Source organism: Pleuronectes platessa, chromosome 18 (assembly GCF_947347685.1).
Source record: "Pleuronectes platessa chromosome 18, fPlePla1.1, whole genome shotgun sequence".
Classification (NCBI taxonomy): domain Eukaryota; kingdom Metazoa; phylum Chordata; class Actinopteri; order Pleuronectiformes; family Pleuronectidae; genus Pleuronectes; species Pleuronectes platessa.
This window is the reverse complement of record NC_070643.1, coordinates 3,203,527-3,214,217: the sequence shown is the minus strand read 5'-3', so window position 1 is coordinate 3,214,217 and position 10,691 is coordinate 3,203,527.

The window sequence follows — 10,691 nt, the reverse complement described above, 5'->3', positions numbered from 1 at the left end:
CTTGGTTTTACTGAATGTTCGATCTTTGTTTTTTTGGAACACGATCTTCCCGTCCAGAAGGTCCTCAGGTTCATCAGAATTATCCATGTTGTTTGTTTGTTTGAATGGCAGCTGCCGTCTGACGCCGGGTTCACACCGGACGCGGAAGCGACGCCGAAGCATGGCGTCAACGCTAATCCCTGGCGCGCCGGCGCTTGGCTGGTCACACCGGACGCGGTAGCGACGCCGAAGCGCAGCGCATTACTAATAATATCTCATACTTCTGCTGTTATCAGCCTGCAGTAAAAACAGCATTTAATCATTTTTTTCAAGCATATACTTACTTGTTGCTCCAACATTAACTGCAACAGCGTCCCAACATGTGTCTTTTTTGGTGTTGTCTTTATACAACATATGCTGAGAATCAACAACTCAAGTTACTCCTCCACTTCAATGATTAATTTAATGTCATCCATGTTGAAGAACTTCTCCGCTGTTAGCTCCGGTAAATGTCGGGTGTCGAGGGTAAATTACGTATTCTCCACTCAAGCCTATGTGGAGAATACGTAGCCCCCCCGCCTCTCTTTTTATCTTTATGACTGCTTGTGTGGCTGTAGTGGATGGGCAGAGGGGGACATTTAATAATGTGGTTGGTAAAAGTGGTAAAATTAAAACTCCAAGACAACAGAAGGTGAATACAAAGTATGGGATGCATATTTGGTCATTTATATCATATAAAATATGTCATCTATATCGTTTAAAATCATTTTTCAGTGTGTTTCCTGTCGCGATACGCTCGCGTCAAGAGGAAAAAATAGACTCGACGCCGAAACGATCGCTTCACGGCGCTAGGCAGCCGCGGCACAACGCTACGCTTCAGCCTCCGGTGTGTTCAGCGCTGCGGTTTAACATGGGAGTGGATGGGAGCCAGAGGATTGGCGCTGCGCTTACGCCTCGCTTCGGCGTCGCTTCCGCGTCCGGTGTGAACCCGGCATTAGAGCGGCGACTAGTGCAGAGGCGGCGGAATTGGAAGGTCCTTCTGCGCATGCGTTAAATGCGTTAAAAAAAAAAACAACTAATTAATCCTGTAATTTAATCATAACGCGTTAACGCGTTATTTTTCACAGCTCTAGTTCTTAGAAATAAAATATGTGAATGAAGCCTTTGGGCAATGAGCACAAAGTTCTGATGTCACAGAGGTGGTTCCCAGTTGATGCAGCCGGAGAGCAACTGCAGTGCCTGACTGGCTTCTGTGATGTTCTAATGTCATGTGGCAAGTTGATGTTCTGCAGTCCCGCTTATCCCTTTAACTGCCGGCACAACCATTTGGTATGAAAGGTTTTTAGCGACAACATATTGAGAGTAGACTCCACCTGATTGAGCCATCTCTAATACACGACTGAGCTAAGCTATGCTGTCCCTCCAACCAGGAAGTCAGAAAAAATACACAAGGGAGTGCATACTTGGGACCAGTGTTGGGCAAGTTACTGAAAATTAGTAATTAGTTACAGTTACTAGTTATTTATTTTAAAAGTAATTGATTATTTCACCAGTTACTGTATATCAAAAGTAATTAGTTACTAGGTATAGTAACTTTTAAGTTACTTTTATGTTTGCTTTTTAAATGTAATGAATATGAATAGTACTGAACAGTTAAACACAATAAAAACATTTTTTGTAATCAACAGGGCAACAGGCCTTCAAATCAGGCAGTAGTTCAAAAATCCCTTTTAATACTTAACTTAATACAAAACAACTGTCTCAGTCATTTAGCAGTGTTTTTTTTACCACATTAGGCCCAATGAAATAAAAATGATTGGCCTACAGTATTTACACTAATTAAAAGGGAAAACAAAGGTGCCTTGAGGTGCTGCATAAAAATGAATATGTGATTTAACAAAAGGTTAACAAAATGGTTTAACAAACATACCTCATAAGGCAGAGCTAAATAGAGATGAGAGATGAGATTCTCAACAAACGTTAAAATGGGCTAACAAGTCTCATCTCTCACCTCTGACCAGTAGCCACAACATTGCTAGCTCTCAAACCAGTTATATACCTCAAGAGGAGAAGCTTCTCAAACTTATGATCTGAGAGCCTGTTTCCTCTTTGGAGAGAGAATCAGGCTCACCTTGCGTAAATGCCTGTAGCTCTCACAGATTTAATAGACACGCCAACGTTGTCAGTGTTTCCCCTAGGTCAGGGGTCAGCCCCTCTGCAGTGGCTCCCTGTACAGTGTTGTGCATGTTTCGCATATTTTTCGCGAACGGTAAACTTAACGAATCAGTTTTCATATGATGAACGTGAGTGAACGTCACGTTCACGTTCATTTTTTAAATCATCATCGTATCAGGCCAGGGGCGGCTCCTGGTACAGGCGACATAGGCGATTGCCTAGGGCGCAAAATGCCGAGAGGGCGGCACAAGAGACTGATTTATCATGACGTGACACATGCAATGTAAAACAATACATTAACGTCACACCATCATCCTCTAACCCCGGGATGCACCGGAGGTAGAAGCGCCGCGAAAAGCGAAGAGCAGAGCCGGGGCGCAGAGAAGAGTGGGGGCGCAGAGCCGGGGTGCAGAGCATATATTTTGTATTAATTTGATTTAATAAAAAAAATTTTTTATATATTTTTAAGTATATTTTTTATTTATGTGCGCCGCAGGATGTGCGCCGCAGGATGTGTGCCACAGGAAGTGTGCCACAGGATGTGCGCGCGCAGTTTTTTTATTAATTTGATTTAATTAAAAAAATATATGTATATATTTTTTTATATATTTTTTATTTATGTGCGCCGCAGGATGTGCGCGCCCAGTTTTTTTATTAATTTGATTTAATGTAATTTATTTTTTTTATTTAGGATGTGCGTGCCTGCAGGATGTGCGCGCACAGGATTTGCGTGCGCAGTTTTTTTATTAATTTGATTTAATTAAAAAATATATATATATTTTTTATATATATATATTTTTTAATATATTTTTTATTCATGTGCGCCGCAGGATGTGCGCCACAGGATGTGCGCCGCAGGATGTGCGCGCGCAATTTTTTAATTAATTTGATTTAATTAAAACATTTTTAAAATATATTTATTATTTAAAAATAGAGCGCAGAGCCGGCTCGCAGAGGTAAACTAACCAGGGACAAATCCCGAAAAAGAAAAGTCTGGGAGGTAAATAGAGAGTTTAATTCTGCGTGGACAGATTAATTTGCTTTCACTGCCAACGATGCAGGTTTACCTGTATGCTTGAGGAATTAGCAAACACACACAAAAAAAGTAATGTTTAAGGACATTTCCAGAGCAAGCACACAGCATCTGCTGAAAAGTACCAAGCTGGAGATGAGCAAAAATAGCATAGTTCTGTGTTTCATTTATTTCAAAGACGGTCTACACATGTATTATGTTCTCCTCTTCATAAGAGTTTGTTGTTTTCCTTTTTGGTAACAGGTGAAAATAGCCCTGGTGGCGGCGAAAAAAAGAAAAAGAGCTGGTACGTGCGCAGGAGCGTCCTCATGACTGCCTCTTGTCCAGTCGTGCGATCGACCCACACTACCTTCGCGATCGACTGGTAGATCGCGATCGACATACTGGGCACCCTTGCAAAAGAGAGTAACGCGAGTAACGAACTCATTTAAATTTCAGTAATTGTAACTGCGTTACTTAATTAAAAAAAATACTTCGTTACATGCTCGTTACCGCTAAAAGTAGTGGAATTACAGTAACACGTTACTTTGTACGCGGTTACTTCGTACCGCGTTACTCCCAACACTGCTTGGGACACAGGAGCAACACATTAGGGAGAAGCAGGTAATCACAGGAGGGCAGGACGAAGGAGGGTACCTGAAACGAGGAGAGTATGACTAAATAAATCAGGAAGACAAAATACAAAAAGCATGAGGGAGAAAAGAAAACATGACCTCAGCTATCTTGGAGACATGACAATAAAGTCACAATATTAGAAAAAAACATGTTCAGGATATAAGCAGCAAGGAGAACCTGTGTTTGTAGTTTTGCTCCCCTCCTGCACCCAAAATCTTAAACCAATCTGATTGATTCTGTTGGGATTTTAAATTTTAGCTTGTCTGTGTGCCTGAGTCTCAGAAGAGGCATTAGAACTGAAACTCTAAACAATAAAGAAACGAGGGGGGAGGCAGGAGCAGTTTGGGCCAGATATTATGCCTTCACACAAATTATTTATAAATAACCTTTGCTGCGGAGTGTTAATCTTGAAATTTGAATATATGTGCGTCACATTGTTGTTTAGTCTCACACCTGTCTTGATAAAAGGTCTGATAAGAGCCGCTGCCTGTTGTTGGATAACTCCGTGACATACTATACACTGCACTTTAATTTGTTCTCATACGTAACTTTTACATTATAACATAACTCCCTTAGATTCATTCAACATCACATAGATTTCAAGCAGCTGCCCCAGGTTCTGAGGCACAGACAGAGTGACGTTGTTTTGTTTCGAGGATTCGAAAGTTTACACAAACAGAACATACAGCCGATAAAGCAGGAACACAATATTCTTCACTCCAATGCAAAACACCACTGACCTACAAGACATCAGCTGTGTCAAGGCTGGTCAAGAAATTAACATTTTGCTTAGCAACTATCAGAGAAGGAGTGAGATTGGGAGCAGCTGCTTGTTCACTTCCTTATTTCAATGCCAAGAGACGGGACTACACCTGCTCACAATCGAGGAAGAACCAAGGAAGAAGTCCCCTCAATATTGACCAATCCGGTTCTACCTACTGTTATAAAATATTACAGACGCCGGCTGTTTGGGACGACTCGCAACTCGTGACTTGTGAATGTCCGGTGCTGCCAGAGGTGCCAGGCAGTGTGTTGGGTGCCCATTGTTTTGCTGTAAACTTTTCATACCTTTTCATTGCTTCTTAATAAATACTTGAATTAGACCAAACCGGCTCTTTTCATATTTAGGATAAAAGAACACGCAACGACAATTCTTGAGAAACTACAAAAAAGCTTAGCATATAACACAGAAGTAACCAACACAACCTCGCGGCCGATTACAACCAACATTTCCTAAATGACAAACACCCTAAAATCGTAACGTTATGACTTTATTATCGAAAATGACTGTGTTTTCTCCCTTTAGGGGCAGTAATACCCCATCATACATTCAATGAAACCTTGGCTTTGGTCTGTGAAACAGAGCTGGTGACGAACCAAAGGGTTGCTGGGGATAAACAAAAGGTCAGGTGCTTCAAAACATTTGAAACCCTCCTCTGGGGAGCCTCAATATCCCTTTAAATTGAGATGGATATCTGGCAATGAACAGTGATGATATCGTGCTCTGGACCAAAGAATTCGACAGAGAGATGAATGGACCTACTGAACTGATGCATCAATAGATAGATAGATACTGTAGATGGTAATTGGGCTGGTCTCAGCAAAGCTCAATGAAGATAAACTCATTAACAGGTTTCTGCTGTTTTTATTTTCTTTGAACAAAGAAATGAACTCCGGGCTCCATCTGCGTTCCACTGTCAGACGCTCCACCATTCCTCTGCAAATATTGACCACAGAGTATCTCCTGACCAGCTGCATGGGAGGCTGACCTTTCCATGAAAGCATCACAGATCAATCAAGCTCTACTTGATTTTTATGCTCAAAGCAGCAGCGGGGGGGTCATTGTATGGTCCATAATGATTCATGAATGATTCATGAGTGGCTGATGTTCTGTGTGTCGGGATAGAAAACATCCACTAAAGAGTGGCTCCTGTCAGGTTCCTGCGTGTGTAACTATTTGTGAGATTATATTATATTTGTAAATGACTGTGACTTCTGCACAGGAAGCGTTGTTTATTGTCCTCAATAGGTGAATGGTATAATGAGCTGTGTATTGAGCAGATAAAAGCCTCCTATGCATTAATACTCCTTTTCCTTCCTCTAACTCCATATACAGCTTATAATTATCTCCACTATATATGGGAAGGCTAACCGCTTGGCAAAGACTGGAATAAATCACCGTCTTGTTTCCTGTAACTTACACTTACACTCTCCCTAAACGTGTCAGAGGAAAGACTTTAAGAGGCTTATTTGGAGCGTAGTGGATACGGGTGTTGGCCCTCACACTCCAGGATAATGACTCATCTTGTGCTAATGAACCTTCTGAACGCGAACTGTCATAATAAATGAGCAGTTCAAGCTGAGCCGAGTCTGTTTCTCGTGACGATGGAGCTGCCAGGCAATTTCAAAGACAGGCACGCATCATCATAACCAGTCTGTATTGTCTCTCCTTTCCTCTTTCTGGAGAAGTCGCAGCCACAGTGATCATCATGACATCAGGATCTCAGCTGCAATCACAATAAGGATAATTATCAGCTGCAACAACATGGGTTTTCACCGTGTGTGTGTGTGTGTGTCTGTGATGTCTGTAGAAAGATAATGTTACATTGGTGTCACAACCACAAACAATCACTGTTAAACGCATTATATGTTATTATGGGGTGGCTGTGGCTGAGGGGCAGAGTGGTCGTCCTCCAACCTGAATGTCGGCGGTTCGATCCCCAGTCTGACCCATCTGCATGCCGAAGTGTCCTTGGGCAAGATGCTGAACCCTGAATTGTCCATCATAGCATAACAAAGTGCTGCAAATAGATACACTGTATGAATGTGTGTGTGAATGGGTGAATGTAAATCTGTATTGTAAAGAGCTTTGAGTGGTCATCAAGAATAGAAGTTGTTTTTAGGACGGTAGACATGCCAGATACCCAAATTAACGTGTAGAAGCACTACAAAAGTGGAATTTTCATAATATGTCCCCTTTAAGGCACTTTAAGACCCAGAGATGTTCCAATAATATATGGAAACAGTTCCCACAATAAACAAGCACCTTTTAACCTTTTAAGGAAAATGTCACGTACATGTTCAATTGTTTGTGTTGCTGATAAATTTAATTTAAATTTAATTAAATCAGAAATAGATGGGACATATGACACAATGACATTTAAATTTAAGACTGAAAACTGTGATTTGTAAATGATCTCTGTGTGTGTTACAATGAAAACGATACAATACCATATTATATAAAACTGCTGTGTGTCCTCCTGTGTACACCAGATGGGTCATAGCAGAAAACAAAATTTCCCCCCTTGCATGTCGTGTCTGTGTGCATGTGTGTATGTGTGCATGTGTGTGGGACAATAAATGTATCTTGTATCTTGTATTATTTGAGGTTTGACCTCATGAATTTTATAGTTTATTTCAATTTTGATTCTTGCAACATATATATATATATATATATATAAAAAAAGGACATTATAGAATTTACCACTTTGTAATGTTGTCATTACTTAAGTCTTAAGGTGTGCAACAGTATGAGGACTCAAAATGCGCCACACATTCTCTATTGTGGCCAAGTCGGGACTACAGGCATGCCAGTCCAGCACACACACACTTGACTTCCGCAGCCATGCATTTGTCATGGAAAAGATGTCGTCTTGAAGGCAGTAGATGCTGCTCCATCACAGAAGTGTAAGTTACCTTGGCCAAGGGCGCTGATACAACCCCATACCATGACAGACCCTGGCTTTTGGACTTTTTGCTGGTAACAGTCTGGATGGTCCTTTCATCTTTTGTCCGGAGCACACAGCATCCATTTCATCCAACAAAGACCATAACTACTGGCTCGTCTGACCTCAAATGGTTATGATCCATCCCAGATGCCTTCCAGCCCAGAGAAGTCAACGGTACTTCTGGACACGTTAACATTAGGCCTCCTTTTGGCACGGTACATTTTTAACTGGCATTTGTGGATGTAACTATCTATTGCAGTGCTTGACAAAGGTTTGCCGAAGTAATCCTGAGCCCTTTTGGCCAAATCTCTAATGGTCAATGACAGTTCTTGATGCAGTGTCAGCTGAGGGATCGGAGAGAAGGGCTAGTCAGCTTTGGCTTGTGCCTTCCTCAATGCGCACTGAAATTCCCCCAGATTCCCTGTAATTTTTTGTTAGTTATGCACCATAGAGGGTGAAATTTCCAAATCCCTTCCTATCTTTCTTTGAGCAACACTGTTTTTAAACATTTCAATAATCTTCTAGTGCATTAGTTGGCAAACAGGGGATCCTCTGCCCATTTTGCCCCAAAGGACTAGGCTTTTCCTGTATGCTGCTTTTTTCCCAAATTAAGGTTTAAATGACATGTTGGTATCAACTGATTTAAATCACTTCATTATTTAATCATTCTACCTCATTATTAACCCTAAATTGCCCCCGTCCCAACTCTGGCTCCAAATCACAAAACCAGCACAAGATGGCAGTGCCTTTCCAACTTTAATTACACTCACTGGTTGTTTACAGGTTCTTCAACTGAAATATTAACCTTTCTGTACAGTCAAGACATTGGTAAATAGGTTTTCCTCGATGATCTCATGATCTCAAGATGGTGATCGGTAGTATTGACTTAGTTCAGGTTTGCTTTGTTGGCTGCTAACATTAGCATTCATTAGCTACATTCAAATCACTGTTTCTGCTCATTCTGACGTCTGACAAGTATGACACCAGAAATTTTTTTACGTGATTAATGTGTTGACTTGATTTCTGAAGTAAAAACCAACATGAAAACAGATTTAATCATTCCTGAAGGTGCTTGCCTCGCCCTGCATGGTCAGATGGAGTGTGACGAATGATTGGCTGCCAGGCCGAGGACTGGTTGGAATATGTGTTGCTGTGAACTGGTTCTCTCTGGGTTGACATGACCTGCTGAAGGACCAGGACAATTCCACGAGCACACCCTAACAGAACACTTTCACATCGAGCTGTAAGAATAAAGGTAAGATGTTGCATTCTGTTGCAGTAGATACAATGTAGCTACACTGATTCTAAATATGTCTCAAATATTGCGTCCCCCTCCCGCCTCAAAACAAATAATCATAATGCTTATATAATTTAACAATTCTCATAAAAACAATGATAAATAAAGTCCTTTGGAAATGAATTAGCATTAACACTCAAACACATACACCCACACAGACCCACAGACCCACGGAGACACACAAACCTATTGCCTGTCTGCCAAATCATGAAATCCCATTCATTTCATCTGCTGTCTACATGGGGAACAACATAGCTGCATCAAGATACTGTATTAGACCACAACAGTAACATGAGAGCAGGTGAGTCGGCCTTCAAATTAAAAGCAGGCAATTTTATGGACCATAGCTCATGAGAGGCTGCAGTGAGTTGAAACAACTGAATAAGTGATGAAATAATAAACAAATAAACAGCTGTAATTGTTGTGGGATGTGGTTTGCAAAGACAGGCAGGTGCAGTGAAGAATATTTAATTTGAATAAACTGACTTAGACTGTGGTCTACCAGGAAGAAACACAAAAGAAAAACCACAGGAACAAAAGAGGAGCACAAAACAAGGCCGAGGAAGACAAACAGAGAGACAGACAAAGCCGACTGGAGATCTCAGAGACTAAACACAGCAATGGAAGCAGGGATCATTGGATGGAGGTGAAACACATTGGGGCGGGACATACAATCACAAAGGAGGGACACCTGACAAAGACAGAAAGTAGAATACATGGGCACACAAGGTAAGAAAGCACTTGCTCTTTGTGCAAACTGTTGGGTTTCTGTATAATTTTGAAGGTCTCAACCTTAATATGTAAAGTGCCTTGAAACGATGTATGTAATAATATGGCACAATAAAATAAATAAAATACAATTTGATTGGATTAAAATATAATAATCAAACAGGAAATAACTATTTTAGACAGTTCAAATTGTGTCTTTAAGTCACTTATGTACAGATCATGAGAGAGTACTGGATAAAAGTAGAGGATAATGTTAACAGATGATGGATTCCCCAATCAGGCTATAATTATAGTTATTATTATTATTATTATTATTATTATTATTATAATAATAGAAATGGCAGAGGTAGGAGGTAGTGCAATAGGTAAGAAAAGGAGGGGAAGTGGAGGGGATTTTCCATAATACTGTATGATAATGAATGATTGGTTAATCTAAATAAACTGAACGGTGTGTCTCTACTCCTGTTGGTTATGAAAGTTTATAAATGTTACTGAACTAGATGATAAAATATACGGATTCCTCTTCAACTTCTTCATACCGTCACTGATCTTGTATTTCAGTATCAGCTACAGATTGTATTTTTATTAATTGCAGAAATATCATGAGAAATGTGTTTTTTCCGACCATATTTTGGTTGAACGATTAATTCAGAGATGTATCATAGTTCGATGGCCATTGTATCACATAATGGATTTAAACTATTTTCTTCTTGCGGAAAGAAGACGAGGAGGTGAAGACAGAGTGGAGAGGGATGGAGGGATGGTAAGGCAGCACAAATTCAGTGGATTTGTTAATCAGCTGTTTGTAACTCAGGAATGTGTTCCCTAAATGCCACAGCTTTGCCAACATATGGAATAAATGATCCTCACACAGGTCGTCGTTCAGGGAACAGACAGACCAGACTAATGGAGGGAAAAGAATCAGGTTCAAGAGGAATGACAGAGCCACAGCTCAGGAGCTCGTTAACTCAACAATGAACTAATGAACTAAATGTAATATGCTGTTCCTCTCCTCGCTGTGTCCTACATTTCGCCTAGTTTCATCACTTACAGTTGTCAGTGTGTCAGTGCTTCTCTCTTCTCTGCCACAGTCTTTCTTCCTCTTAAAAATGCCTGTCTATTATTTAAACCCACC